This window comes from Glycine soja, chromosome 18 (assembly GCF_004193775.1).
Source record: "Glycine soja cultivar W05 chromosome 18, ASM419377v2, whole genome shotgun sequence".
Classification (NCBI taxonomy): domain Eukaryota; kingdom Viridiplantae; phylum Streptophyta; class Magnoliopsida; order Fabales; family Fabaceae; genus Glycine; species Glycine soja.
The window spans coordinates 14,349,730-14,364,955 of record NC_041019.1 but is presented as its reverse complement, the minus strand read 5'-3'; the positions used below and the strand labels follow the sequence as shown (position 1 = coordinate 14,364,955).

At 37.5% G+C, this 15,226-nt stretch overlaps 1 pseudogene; it reads left to right on the top strand.

Moving 5' to 3' along the window:
* Positions 1 to 8,636: 8,636 nt before the first annotated feature.
* On the top strand, positions 8,637 to 9,541 carry LOC114396977 (annotated as a pseudogene).
* Positions 9,542 to 15,226: the final 5,685 nt, after the last annotated feature.

The following is a 15,226-nucleotide window of genomic DNA, read 5'->3' as shown; positions in this document are numbered from 1 at the left end:
TTCTATTATCTTTGACTTCATGAATCACAAAATTAGCATCTAAAAATAACAGCCTTCGCAGTAGAATTATGAAACCAACAAATGATAAAATGTCATGTCTCAGTCAACACTCATTTGCTCATCATGCACAAAAGTGCTACTCGAAATCGATACTATAAGAAAGAGTAAAAAAAATTAGAGCAAAGCTGTTCCACACAGAAGCTTTTCCCCCAAACAAAGATGACATCAGGACCAAAAGGAAAAGGAAAAAGAACACAATGCACAGAAAAAGACACAATCTTCAAGAGTGAAATTTACAGTTCAAAAACTTTGTTTAATAAGATTCAAATTAAATGAGAAAAATGTATATACACGTGAAAAATGTTAAGTACCAAAGTAAATAATGAACTGTAAGTACGAAGTCTAGAAGGAAAGGAAGCATATAAAGAAAAGAGTAGTAGAGGCAGATTAAAGATGCCTGTTGCAGATAACGTACATATACAGGGAGGGGGAGGGAAACATAGCCAAGAGAATATGATCGAAGTGATGGCATACCTGTTCCAACAGGGCATTGACACGGTCTCTCAAATTTGGAGCTCGTCGCAAGAAAGTTTCATGGTGTTGAAGTTTCACTGGTGCAATTATCAAATCCATGATAACATACTCCAAGAAGCAATCTTGCATCATCAACTATTAACAAGTACAATAGAATCAGCAAAAGCAGCAATTAACTCTCTCCTCTGAATGAATACAAACTACATAGAGGATAGCACCTACTTCGATTCCACCCACAACCTTTCGACCAATTTGAAGGTTTGAGATATGTTAAACACGGAATTGTGCAATGGGATCTTCATACCAACTAATACGCTTTACCAGGAGTTGAAGTCCTTGAACACGAGTAAGTATATCATTTGCCTTGACTGGCTCACCAAAGAAATCCAACAAAGGCCCCTGGAAGCAATATCACGTACAGGTAATAAGCATCTGAGCAAATAAAGAAAAAACAAATAACAAATTATACACATGCTCAGGGAGAAAGAATTTGATGTTATACAAACCTTGGGATCTAGACTTCCAATGTACAGCCATCAATTAGAGCATTGAAGAGTTCAGTTTGTGCTTCAGGTGGGGCTCCTCCTACTGCACCACCAACCTCTGAAGCAATTAAGTTGATTTGGCTCTCATTCCCAAATTTCATAACCTGGTGATTTAGTTAGGGATAAGCACACAGCAAAACATATACATATATAGAAATTAACTAACATGAAACATGTACCATATACACACATGCATATAGCAAGCAAGAGCTCAGAAGATAAGACATCATTAACATTAAAGAGAAAATGATGCACATTAACTTTATTAATGAAACTTGTCAAAAAACCATTTGCATTGACCCATGGGCTGGCACAAAAATCTATTCTCTCTCCACCCCCCCCCCCCCCCCCCAAAAAAAAAGAAGAAAAGTTGCAAAGGTGGAGACAGACATAACCTGCATTTGAGCTTACTTGACCCATAGTCATCCTTAGCTTGAGCATATCAGCATATGTGCACACAAACATATGCCCATACGAGAGAGGCATGTGTCTGCAAGCTTGAATTAGTTGGTTATATTATAATAAGGTTAAAATATGTTTTTTGTTCTTATAAAATTATAATGTGTTATTTTTTGGCTCACAACAAGGGTTGGTTGATTTTGAACCTACTAGGCATATGCTTGTCCACTAAAAACAAGACATGTATTAGTTTTGTTTTCTCTTTTTTCTCTATCCCTTTCTCAGACCCTTCACCACCTCAGCCAACGACGACTCCTCCTACAGCAGTAAGCCTCATTGCGCACCAAACTCAGCCCAAAGTGGCGCTTCTAGCAGTAGTGACAGTTGCCTCAGAGCAGCGACAAAGAGGTTGAGGCCAAGAAGCACGAACAGGAGAAGGAGGAGGTCACCACCACACCTTTCTCCACGTGTCATGCTCTTCGAGATTGCCCATTGCGTCCTTCATCTACCTCCTCAACTTCTTCAGCATTGACTTCTTCTCCGAGATCTGTTTGTGTTCTTGTTATTGATTCTTTTTGTTCGTTCAGATCTATGGTTGTAATGCATTTGATATTGTGGCTGTTTGTGGTCGGGGGTGGGTTCGTAACGGGGGAGGAAGAGGTCCAAATTAGGGGTGGGTAAGCGGGCCGGCTAGCCCGCATTGGCAGCGGACTGGGCCAGCCCGCCCTGCATTCTTACACGGACCAAATAAATTGGTTCGCCCCCGCCCCGCGGGTCAAACGGGCCGGTCTGCGGGCCTAGTTTTAAAAGAATTTCAATTTCAATAAAAATACAACACAATCAAATTAAGTTTAATGCAAATGTAAATAAAATCTTAACAATTAGTCAATTACATCAATAAAATAACTAATGTCTTAACAAAAGAAAATCCAAGCAATAAATCTAAAATATGAAACTTAAACATCTCCAACAACAAATGATTCCATATTTGAAGTAATAAAATCCTAATGTGGGCAACCCGCGGACCCCACGGGCCAAACCCGCATAGTCCATGGGTTAAGCGGGGTGAGCCCAAAAATATGACATAACCATGGACTGTTTAAAAAAATTGGTCCGTTACCCACGCGGACCGCGGGCCCCGTGGGCCAGTCCATGGACCTGGGATCGTTTACCCACTCCTAATCCAAATTGTTGTTGTTGTTGTGGGGTGGGGTGGTTTCGGTTTGAATTTGGATTTATGGCTGTAATGCATTTGAGATTGTGGTAGTTTCAGATTTGTGATTGGGAAAGAGATGATTGATTTGGGCTTATGGGTCAACGACAAATTGGGCTCACGTGCTTTGTTAAACTGATTACATTAGGCTCACGTGCCTTTATAAAACATAAAATAAGGATTAATATTTGCTTTTGTTTCATTCAGTACTACTAATAAACTCACGTGCCTTTTTAAAATTGGGCTCATGTGCCTTGTGAGTTTTTATTTCTATTGCATTCAACCCTTCTTTAACATTGACTTCTTCTCTGAGATTTGTTCGTGTTATTGTTAATGATTCTTGGTGTGTGTTCATATTTGTGGCTGTAATGCATTTGAGATTATGGTTGTTTGTGGGGTGGGTTCGCAATGGGGGAGGAGGAGGTCCAAACTGTTGTTGTTGTTGTTGTTGTAGTTATGGGTGGTGGTGGTTTTGGTTTGAACTTGGATCTGTGGTTGTAATGCATTTGAGATTGTGGTTCCTAATTTAGGGTAAGGAAGGAGCTGACTGATTTGGGCTTATAGGTCAATGGCAAATTGGGCTCATTTGCTTTGTTAAACTGAGTACATTAGACTCGCTTGCCTTTATAAAACATAAAATAAGGATTAAGATTTGCTTTTGTTTTATTTTGTACCACTACTAAACTCACGTGCCTTTTTAAAATTGGGTTCATGTGCCTTGTGAGTTTTTATCTCTATTGCATTCAATTTAACACCCCATTTTTTAAAATAAATAAAAAGAGTTTTACTTAAAAATTAATAGAGTTTTAGAAATTAAATAAATAAGAGAAAAGAGTTTTTGTTAATTAAAATAAGGGTTTCATAGTGTTACAAAATAAATAGAGTAAAATGATGTTTTAGAAAATAAAGAAATGTTTTAATTGGTTATTTATTCAATGAAAGAGTAAAATAAAGTTCTTTTTTATAAAATAACAAAATAAAGAAAAATAGAATAAATAATATGCTCAAAGTACCCTAGCTATAAATAGAAACGTATTAGGTCAGTTTTTGCAATTATGATATGTCTCTACGTTATCTTTTCTTCCCAAATTCGTTCTCCCTTTTTCCTTTCCCTTCTTCCTCTCTTTTTCCCGCATACACTCAAATCTGTCATAGTAAAACTATGATTTCAAACTCGTTAACCGTTGGATTATTCTAAAATTTGGACACAAACTTTGGAACTGATTTGTGCATATTCTCACCATTGGGATTTGCGAAATAATGTCTGTAGGAAGAGAAATAGCCCTTTCACAGAGACAGTGAAATTGAGACTTCAATCTCTTCTCCTTCTCTCTAATGCTTGGAAATCCTAGCAAAACAACCAAAGGAAAAACTTGAGAAATTTTAGGGAACCGCTAGAGACACTGCTATCCTTTTCAGACTACAAGCGTGAGCCCGCTTAGAGGTAAGAGATGAATTTATTGCAATTGAAGTTAGAATGAACATATGTAGGGATCCTTAAACGATCAAATTGGAGTTTATTTTGAGATGTTTACTGTATTGTAATTCTACATTTATGATTATAATCACGAGATTATTATGTTTGACAGGCCAATTGATGCCCTGATACAAATTGGTTGATAAAATTGAGTGCTCTCGTTTTCGTGTTTTTGAATCTATGATTTTGATTTCTTTGATTTTGATATGATTATGTGAAATTGTTTGAAGAGTTTTACTCCCCATGTTGTGGGAAGAATTTATGTATAATTTGTTTATATTTTGAACAATATTTACTAGATTAGCATGAGAATTAGATTGTTGGAAACATTCTTTGTCATGTTTTGGTCTCATAAACTTATTACGTGTTGATGATTATAACACATATATATGTATATAAAATGTTAAAATAAATTAGGAATTAATAGTTCAAATAATAAAATTAAATTGAAGGAAATTAATATATTAAGATTCAACGGTAAATACTTTTAATGCATTTTTAGTTTAATTATTTATTAACTTTTTTAATTGAAAATAATATAGTTCTACTTAATATATACATGTTTTGCGCCATGTAAATATTAATACCGTGTAATGTGTATATGATTCATGAGGTGTAATAATATGGTTCTTTGGGATTATAACATTGTGATTGAGATTGAAAGTATGTGATAAATTGAGTATGTGTTGAATTGTAAGATACATTTGTATTGAGATTTTGTACATATTGAGTTATGAGCTATGAACTATACAATCACACAACTGTAAAACCCTTTAAGGGTGACAAGTTAATGTGTGACGATTTTTATGATAGACTCCATTTTGGGAACCCGAAAAGTCTAATCACTTTGAGGCGTGAAGAGTTAAAATAATTTTGAAAACAAATGAGTAGTTGTGTGTATTGCATAGTTCAAACTCGAGCAACACATATATGATTTTAAATGCTTGCTTTAATGAGATGATTAATCATATGAACATACCATATTAATATTATTACTGTGTGATATGTATATGATGCATGATACTTGATAACCTGAAGTTTTGGGATTATGAAAGTGTGATGAACTGTGTGTAAGTAACAAGTTGAATGTGTTAAATTATGAGGTCACACGTGTATTGAGATATTGTGTGCATTAAGTTGTGAGCTATGAATCGTACAATCACACAACTGTAAGACCCTTTAAGGACGACGAGTTAATGTGCGATGAGTATTGTGATGGGATCCACTGTGGGAACCCGACGAGTTGAATCACTTTGAGGCATAACGAGTTAAAATTATTTTGAGAACAATTCAAAAGTCGTGTGTTTTGTATAGTTCGGAGATAGATTTTGTGTGTTAAAATGTTTTCTAGGTTGGACCTGAATCAGGAGGAAGAGGCCCTGACGAACTCTTCGAAGTCTAGGCCTTGGGGGTAAATACACCTGATTTGAGTGCTCCTTTAAGCCTGTGTCAACCCACATGGTTGGAGCATTTTCGCAAAACAACATGACCCTTACTGGTCTCCCTATGATTTTACCTAGTGAGAGTGACCTGACTTACTAGTGTGTGATTTGTCTTGTCATGTACTCCTAGGCGCCCGATGAGGTTTTTCACTGACATAGTACCACATTGCATATAGGATTGAGTCTTAGTATATCTGTTGCATAACATTTGTGTAATGATCATTGTGACTTGTTACGTGATGGTGGGTAATGAATTGTGTTAGTGTGAGATGTTGTGTTGTACTTGAGATGTGTTGTTTTGAAAACGTGATTAATGTGAAGGTGTGAAATGTGATTTTGTGATTAAATCCTAGGAACAAGTGTTGTTACTCGATGAGTGGTAAAATGATGTGAATTATGCTAAGTTGAGCTTGTTATACTTATATTATATATGTGTGCTTTCGTTTATCTCTATCTATTTAGGAATGTGATAACTCACTCCCTATGTATTGTTTGTGTTTGGATCCTATGATGATCTCGAACCTTGTATTCGTGGGAGCAAATGATTAGGAAGATGACTTTAAAGAACTGCGTGCTAGAGGAGTAGGGACACAACGCTATGATAGGATATGGCATTAGGGCATGAGTTTCTATATTATTTGCATGATCTTCTGAACATGTTACGTTATGTTGTTTCACTGCTTAACTTATTTTCCTTTTGTAAAAAAAATTGGACGACCTTGATTTCGGCCGAAAATGTTTTCATACCTTTATTTCATAAGTTTTTAATTTGATGATTAATGTGGATGTGAACCTTTTACCCATGGTAAATCTTTTATACTTAGAAAATAAAATCTCTTTTATGTAATTCTGCATTTCCATGTATATTATTATATAAATATGTATATAAGGGTAGAGGGTGTCACATTCAACCCTTCCTCCCAAAACTTCTCTTAATAAATCATTCCTCCCAAAACTAAGAATCGTCAAGCCTTCTTCTCCACTCTAGTCTCCAGTGTTTTTTTTTTATAGGTATACTAAATAAGTATTCGAATAGGACAAGAAGACGCCTATGCGGACACCTAGTGCAACATACCCTATAAAGCCAATTACGCCTCGTTAAAACCTCCTCGATAAAAACCTTTTCACATTATTATAAGGATAAAAAATCAAGGTTGGAAAAAAAAAGTACAACACTCATTACAAAAATGCATATAACTATAATAAAATTTCAAATATGTGGAGTTCCAAGTCCTCAGGAGGACCTTCCCAGATAGTTCTTCTAACTTGTAAGCTTCATTATTCAAATTGTGCCGGAATCTGAAGGACCCTTCCCAGTTGCCGCCAACTTTCCATCTGACGGGACCTTTTGGGCTTCTCCCTATGCGCTTCATACTAGGTCCCTTTTTTCAAACTATCAAGTTGCTAGATTAAAGTTGAAGCGTCGGGTCATGCACTACTTGCAAGCTTCAGTCATGATGACCACATCTTCTCATGCATGTTTGATGAGGTCTAACTCTATCCATAGTGCTTTGTTATTTTCAGCCTCTGGGAAGTAGCGCCTTCGGAGAAAAACTTCTCCCACCTCGACCGGCAACATGGCGTTCGTCCCATAGCTTATTCGGAAAGGTATCTCTTAGGTTGTAGATTGTGGGGTGCATCTATATGTCTATAGGACCTTCGCAAGCTCTTCAGCCCATCTTCCATTCACTCTATCCAGTCGCTTCCTTTGCTCACCTAGGATTATCTTGTTAGATGTCTCGGCTTGTTTATTGGTTTGAAGGTGTTCCACCGATGTCACCCTATGCTTGCTACCGAGGCTACCCAAAAACTCATTGAGCTTTCGATCAATGAATTGTAGTTCATTGTCAGTGACCAATGTATTCGAAATTCCAAAACGTGTAATGATATTCTTCCAAAAGAACTTTTGGACGGTTTGGGCTGTGATGTTTTGATAATGGTTCGACCTTAACCCATTTTGTGAAATAATTAACTGCCACTAGCAGGAATTTTCTTTGCCCTAGAGCCATGGGGAAAGGTATGAGAATATCCATTCCTCAAATAGCGAACGATCAAGGGGAGACCATAGGATGTAGTTCTTCGGCCGACCGAAGTATCAAATTCCCATGCTTTTGGAATTGGAGGCATTTCTTCACAAAGCTTGAATAATTTGTCCTCAAAGTTGGCCAATAGTAACAAACCCTTAACACTCTTGTGGCCATTGTTCTATCCCCGAAATGCATACCTCAGACGCCTTCATGTAGTTCTCAGAGCAAATAGTTAGCTTGGTCTTGGTCAAGATATTTGAGCAGATGTGAAGGGAACCCTCTCCTATATAGTTTGCCAGCCACTAAGGTATACCTGGCAGCTTGCGTTCTTAGCTTTTTCGCTTTTCCCTTGTCTGTTGGGAGGGTCTTATGCTTCAAGTATTTAACTATCTCATTCTTCCATCCCGAAGGGTTTTCTTCAACCTACAAACATTCTTTCCATGAGACATCGGGTTCAAACCTAAAGGAGTATGAACGTTTTCAGCTGCCCAGGTTTAGGTGAAGTTGTTAGTCGAGCCAACTTGTTGGCTTTGTCATTAACCGTTTGACTTATGTGAATCAGCTGAACTTTCTCATACTCTTCCTTGATCCTTTCAAATGCACAGTAGTACTTCAGGAGTTGGGGGTCTCGGATCTGAAACACTTTCTTTATCTATTCGGTGGTGACCTTGGAATCATTTCGGCACGAAACTCTTTGGGCGTTGACCTCTTTTGCAAGTCTTAGTCTCGCCAGGAGATCCTCGTATTCGACCAAGTTGCAGTTGGCCTTAAAGCTGAAACGTAAAGATTGATCTAGGGATATGCCATTGGGCCCTTCTAAGATCACCCCAGCTCCACTTCCATGCAAGTTGGAAGAGTCGTCCATATGCATTGTCCACTATTCTTGCTCCAACTGTGATTATGGAGGGTGAAGTTCGTTGATGAAGTCAGCCAGCACCTAGGCCTAGACAATCCCTCTTGGCTAGTAATCAATCTTATACTTTGAGAGTTCAATAGACCATGCCATCATCCGTCCTACCAGCTCAAGCTTGCGTAGTATTTTGGCTATGGGACAGTCAGTTTGAACAGTGACCCTTTGGCTTTGAAAATAGGAAAAATTGCACTTTAGGTCCCCCGGTAATTTAATTCACAAATTTGGTCCCCTTGTTTTATAAAATCCTGCAATGTTGGTCCCAGACGCCTCAATTGGACGTTGACCGTTAAGTAGTAACGTTGACTGCCACGTGTCAACGTCTGAGAGGCACACCTTGAAACAACTTTTTTACCCATCTGTGGTGAAAAAAAAATTTCTAACTGCTGAGAGGCACCTTCTAGAACTATAATCAGGATCGTCCTTCATCGTTTGGAACACCACCGCTTTCGGCAAGGATTTGCTTCCTAAATATTTCAAGCACAACAACTTCTCCAGCTTCGTTCGCCAACTCAACATTTATGTAATCTAATCATCTTCTCTATCAATTTCTTTTTGCCTTTTTTTTTACTTTTTATAATTTTTGTTAATTTGTAGGGATTCAAAAAAAGTTGTGTCTGACCACTGGGAGTTCTCGAACGAGTACTTCCGAAGAGGCGAGAAGTGGCTCCTCTGCGAAATACAACGACGGAAGATCCTCCTGACAACGCTGCCGACCCAAGCGATTGCGACTATGACCGTGGAGGTTCTATCGTTGCTGCCGCTATCTACGATTCCACTAGTGAAGCTAATCGTGTCACCGTCGAACTCAATGGAGGAGCAAGTGATTTCATCTAACTCGTTGCCGGCGGAGCTGTTGGATGAGAACGACTGGCTGAGGAAGGAGAGCGTTCTATTAATGAAGGAATTGGAGGAGATGAGATCACTCTACAACAATGAAAGGGAGTTTGTGGAACGCGATGGATTCAAAGAGCGAGATGAGGAAGTCTTATGACTCCACCACTATCATTGAGAGCACGAGCTTCTTTGCGAACCCGTTGGATAGACCGAGAGTAACTCCAGGCTCTCATCCGAGACCACCATCCTCTTGAGTCTAAGCTCCTCCAAGCCAACCTTGTTCTTGGCCAGTGCCTCAATCCATGGATACAAAAAGCCACCTCATGGAGAAAACCAAGATCTAAAAAAAGCAAAAGGAGGGAACGGAACAGAACAAATCATGGCACAAACAAGAGTGAGGTAATGACAAGATCTTCAAATCTAGAACATGAGGGGAAGGTCTGAAAAGAGGATACTAATAAAAATAATTGAAAATTTTATATTTCCTTAGTTGGATCTGCTTGGAGGCTTAGCCAAAAAGAGCTCAATTTTTTTCTCAGGAAAAAAAAACAACCAGAGAAGAAGAAGAAAAAATGGAAAATGGTGAGGAAGAGTTGAAAACCATAGCAGAAAAATTATGGCCCTGCAAATCAAATGGTGATGATGACGATTTACAAACAAAATAAAAAGGACAAAAAGAAGGCACGAAAGAAACAAAGAGAAAAGGGTGCAAGAAAGGAAAGAAGAAAACGCAGGCAGTCAAAGAGAAAAGGACCAAAATGTTCCTATTATTTTCTTCTTTCCTTTTTTTTTTTACTTTTACTGATGGCTAAAAAAAATACAAGCAGTTTTAATGGGCCTCTCGGACGTTGGCATGTGGCAGTCCACGTCACTACTTAATGGTCAACGTCCAATTGAGAGGTCCGGGACCAACATTGCAGGATTTTATAAAACAGGAGGACCAAATTTGTGAATTAAATTACCGGGGGACCAAATGCGAAATTGGAGCTAAAGTGGGGGACCAAAAGTGCAATTTTGCCTAGAAAATATTGGCAAAGACAATGAGCAGTGTTAACAAGTGTAAAGGCTACATTTTCCATCATCTGGTATCTCATTTCTGCGTCCTGTAGTACTCAGCTCATGAAATACACTGGCCTCAACTCACCCCCCCTCTTCCTATACTAGTACCACGATTATGGCCTCACCCGAGACCGAAAAGGTAGACAATCAGTCTTTGTTGGTGTTAGTTTTTGACAAGACATGTGGTGCTGCTAATGTTTCTTTCTAGCACCGAAAAGCTTCTTCGCACTCATCATCCCAAACAAAGTTGTTGGTTTTCTTGAGGAGGTTCATGATTGGTCTGGCCTGCTAGGCAATTGTAGGCAAAAATCTTAACAAGAAGCCTATCCTGCAAGCTAGCCTTTGAGCTTCTTTTACATTCAAGGGACTCCTCATCTCCATGATGGCTTGGCATTTTTCCGAGTTTGCATGTATTCCTCAGTGGGTTAGCATGAAGCCTAGAAAATTTCCCTTTTCCACCCCAAAGACACACTTTTCAAGGTTCAGTCTCATGTTATACTTTTTGAGCTGGCGAAAAACTTCTTCCAAATCTGTGATATGTGTGGCCAAATTATCAAACTTGACCACCAAGTCATCCACACAGACTTCCAAGTTTCGTCCAAGCTGACCCATGAATACCTTATCCATCAAACGCTGGTAGGTATCCTCGGCATTCTTGAGTTCGAATGACATGACTTTGTAGTAGTAGTTTGCGAATTTGGTGAGGAATGTCATCTTTTTCTTGTCCACTGAGTTCATCTTTATCTAGTTGTAGCCAGAATATGCACTAAGGAAACTTAATAGTTTGTGTTCGGCTGCTCCATCAACCAGTCGGTCAATGTTTGGAAGTGGGTAAGCCTCCTTAAGGCATGCTCGGTTCAGGTCAGTGTAATTTGTGCATATCTTCCACTTCTCATTTGGTTTCTTCACCATTACCACATTGGAAAGCCAAGTGGTATAGTCAATTTCTCTGACAAATTGGGCAGCCATTAACTTGGCAACCTCCTGTTGTACTGCTTGCCCCCATTTTTCTCTTCCTCTGTGCTATAGGCTTTACATCTTTGTATATGACTAACTTGTGGTAGTGGAATTCTTGATCAATCTCGAGCATGTTTTTCGCCGACCATGCAAACAAGTTAGTGTCTTGCTAGATAGTTCGTTGGATGCGGCTTTGGTTGTCACTAGAAAGTTGGTTTCCCAGTTGAGTGACCGGTTCTTCATTAGGACTGAGCTGGAGGGTGGACATATCTTCTATCGGTTTCACTTGGTTGTCATTGTTGGTTCTTCGATTGAGCTCTAGTTCATCACCTATTTGGCTTTTTTCTTGGCCTCTGTGTAGTGGGCGACTCTTAGGGCTTCCACCCTTGCATGAGGACATAACCTAAGGTTGACCATATAGCATTCTTTGGTCGTCCTCTGGTTGGCATGCATAGTTGTGATGGTTCCAATGTCCGACAGAAATTTCATCACAAGGTGAGGGATAGACATAATCACACCCAAGGCATTCAGTGAGGGACAACCGAGGAGTATATTGTATGATGTGTGAGCATGCATTATCATGTACCCTAACTTTAGACTTTTTTGCAATAGCCCCTCATGTCCGAACTTAGTGTAAAGCCAAATAGACCCCTTTGTAAATCATGAAGATTTTGATGATATCAAGAAGAATTTGCTTGAGAAAGAGGGAGATGTAAATCATGCAAGCTTTGATGGTGTCGAGAAGAAATCACATGTTTGTCATCATCAAAAAGGGGGAGAATGTGAATGTATGTATACATGATTTTGATGATGTCAAAGAAGAATCTAACAAGGCTGCTTCAAATGATAAGCATTTGCTTCAAGAATAATTCAAGATTGCTTCAACAAACAAAGCCTTGTTTCAAGATTCACTAAAGACCAAGCCTTGCCTTAAAACAATGTGCTTTCAAGACATGCAAGGCTCTGGTAATCGATTACCAGGAAGTGTAATCGATTACCAGAAGACAGGGTTGAGAAATAGCTGTTGAAAAAGGTTTTGAAATTGAATTTTCAACATGTAATCGATTACCATATGTCTGTAATCGATTACCAGCAACGAAACTTTGGAAATTCAAATTGAAAAGTCATAACCCTTCAAATTATAACTGTGTAATCGATTACACAAACATTGTAATCGATTACCAGTGGAAAGTTTTCAGAAAATCTGCCAACAGTCACATCTTTTCATTAGATTTGTGAATGGCCATCAAAGGCCTATAAATAGGTGACTTGGGCACGAATTTTATGCAGAGAGTTTTGCTTGGCAAAAATGTCTTATCCTCTCAAAAGACAATGAGAGAGATTCCAAAGGAACTTCATTGTCAAATGCTCTCTCAAAAAGAAATCCTTGGCCAAACACTTGCAAAATCTATAAGGATTCCTACATGATCTTTATTGTAATATTCTTCTCTTGAAGAGAGAATTCTTCTTCCATTCTTCTTATTCAATGAGATTGGCTAAGAGACTGTGAGTCTCTTGTTGTAAAGCATCTGAACACAAGGGATAGGTTGTCCCTGTGTGGTTCAGACTTTGTAATGGATTTTACAAAGATAGTGGAAAACTCAAGTGGGTTGCTTGAGTACTGGATGTAGGCACGGGTTGTGGCCGAACCAGTATAAAACTGTGTTTGCATTCTCTCTTCCCTTATCTCATTTATGTTATTGCAATCAATTTTGCCTTACATGTTTATAGAACATTATTAAATTGATTGTTATTGTTTCTTCTGCATTCTAAGCCTATCCCTCTTAAGATTATTGAGGCCACAAGGTCCAACAAGTGGTATCAGAGCAGGATTCTTGTATAAAGTTTAAAAACTTCAAGAATAGATATGGCCTCATCCAAATTTCCATTTTCTGAGGGAAATTCTATCAATAGGCTCTTATGTTCAATGGTGAGGGTTATCATTACTGGAAAACCCGAATACAGATCTTTATAGAAGCCATAGATCTAAAGATATGGGAAGCCATTGAATTTGATTCCTTTATTCCTACAATGGTAGAGAGAAATGCAACTATATAAAAAAAAACTAGAGAAGAAAGAAGATGATGATGAAAGAAGAAAGAAGAAGATTCCTCTTTAGCCCCAAAATGCTGAGTGCGATAAACTTGGGCACATAAGATTCAATTGTCCTATGTTTAAAAGAAGAATGGAAAAATCCGACAAGATGAATTTCAAAGAGAAGAAAGAAAAGAAAGGATATATCACTTGGGAAGATAATGTCATAAATTATTCAAGTGATTCAGAGAAGAAAATCATAAGTCTGGATATCATGATGAAAGACTATGAAAATGGAGAAGAGCAAAGTCGATACATTGATAGCAATTTCTCCAAACACATGGCATGCATCGAAGTTTATTCATATTTCTCCCCAAGAAAAGTGAATATGCGATTTATGGAGACAACAAACAAAGGCCACTTGATCAACAACCCCAACAAGTAATATCAAATGATACCAACAGGTCACTTGTCTTTGATTGATTACTTTTGATGCTTGTTTTCTACTTGAGTTTAGACTGTTCTTGATGATTGTGATTGAATTTGATTGACTGTGTTTGATGATTGATTGATTGTATTTTTGATTGTGTGTTTGATTGTATTATCTTTGATGTTTGTTCCTGATTGAGTTTTTGATTGTTTTTAAAGAATCTATTAAACTTTTCAAATTAGTTTCATGTTTTAAGAAAACTATTTCAAATTTAGAAAAGGAAATTTTGAAATTGAAATTTGAAATTTGAAATTGAAAATTGAAAATTAAAATTTGAAATTTGAAATTAAAATTTGGAAGTTGGAAGTTGGAAGTAGTTATTGGAAGTTGAAAGTTAAAAATGGAAGTTGGAAGTTGGAAGTGGAAGTTACTGGAAGTTGGAAGTTGGAAATGAAAGTTATTGGAAGTTGAAAGTTGAAAACGGAGGTTGGAAGTTGGAAGGGGAAGGGGAAGTTACTAAAAGTTGAAGTTGGAAGTTGAAATTTGAAATTTAAAATTTAAAATTTGAAATTTGAAATTTGAAATTTGAAATTTGAATTTTTTTTAGTAATATAAATTATTGTGTATAGTTAGTTGATTGTTAATTTAATTGATTTGATTTGAAATATTTGATGATTGATTGAGTTTGATTGATGTGTTATTGTACTTGTTTTTGCTTGATTAATATTGAATGATTGTTTTAATGCCTTTTGGTATCACTTATTCTCATACATTGCAACAAGTGGTAACATCTTTCTCCTTTCTATTCATGATTTGTTTTTGATGTTCACAAAGGGGGAGAGAAAGATAAAAGATAAAATAGTAAGAAAAATTATCTATTGTTTTATGAGACAACTTTTTATATATGAAAAATATGAAATCTTCAATTGTCTCATATAAGCAATCATTGTAAAACCAAGGGGGAGTAAACTATATGCAAATAGATATTTTCTTTGTTGTTGCTCCTAACCTACAGGTGGTTGTCATCATCAAAAAGGGGGAGAATGTAAATCATGAAGATTTTGATGATATCAAGAAGAATTTGCTTGAGAAAGAGGGAGATGTAAATCATGCAAGCTTTGATGGTGTCGAGAAGAAATCACATGTTTGTCATCATCAAAAAGGGGGAGAATGTGAATGTATGTATACATGATTTTGATGATGTCAAAGAAGAATCTAACAAGGCTGCTTCAAATGATAAGCATTTGCTTCAAGAATAATTCAAGATTGCTTCAACAAACAAAGCCTTGTTTCAAGATTCACTAAAGACCAAGCCTTGCCTTAAAACAATGTGCTTTCAAGACATGCAAGGCTCTGGTAATC